The following is a 708-nucleotide window of genomic DNA, read 5'->3' on the forward strand; positions in this document are numbered from 1 at the left end:
TCGAGTCGAAAGTGTAGTGGCTGGAGTTAGACGATCACTAGACTATGATAAGTTGGCAGAAGCTCAGAAAGTTGATCAAGAGATGAACGAGTTGATAAGAAACTGTACAGCGTCATCTCTGGAGCTCAAGTTGGTAGAGTTAATTACAGAGGGTGTTTCTGTGTATTGTGATGTATCCGGAAAGAAACCGAGACCGTTTATTACAAAGTCCTTCCGAGCGCAAGTGTTCGAAATGTTACACAATTTAGCTCATCCTGGTAGAAAAGCAACTATAAAACTAATAAGTTCTCGTTTTTGTTGGCCTAAAATGAAGACTGAAATAACTCAAATGGTGAAAACATGCATGGCATGCCAAAAGTCAAAAATCCAGCGGCACAACAGGACTGTGTTGCAGGATTTCAACGCTCCTGATCAACGTTTTGAGCATGTTCATATTGATATCGTGGGACCTTTGCCCTATAGTAATGGTATGCGGTATTGTCTGACATGCATTGACCGGTTTTCAAGGTGGCCGGTGGTGGTACCATTGGCGGAGATTACGGCAGAATGTGTGGCTGAGGCTTTAATTAAGGATTGGATAGCGCATTATGGTGTGCCGAAAAGGATTACGACAGACCAGGGACGGCAATTTGAATCCAAGCTTTTCGATGAGCTAGCCAAAATTTTGGGGTGTGAAAGGCATCGAACTACAGCATATCATCCACAGTC

This window comes from Teleopsis dalmanni, chromosome 1, assembly GCF_002237135.1.
Source record: "Teleopsis dalmanni isolate 2A chromosome 1, ASM223713v2, whole genome shotgun sequence".
In the NCBI taxonomy this organism is placed as follows: domain Eukaryota; kingdom Metazoa; phylum Arthropoda; class Insecta; order Diptera; family Diopsidae; genus Teleopsis; species Teleopsis dalmanni.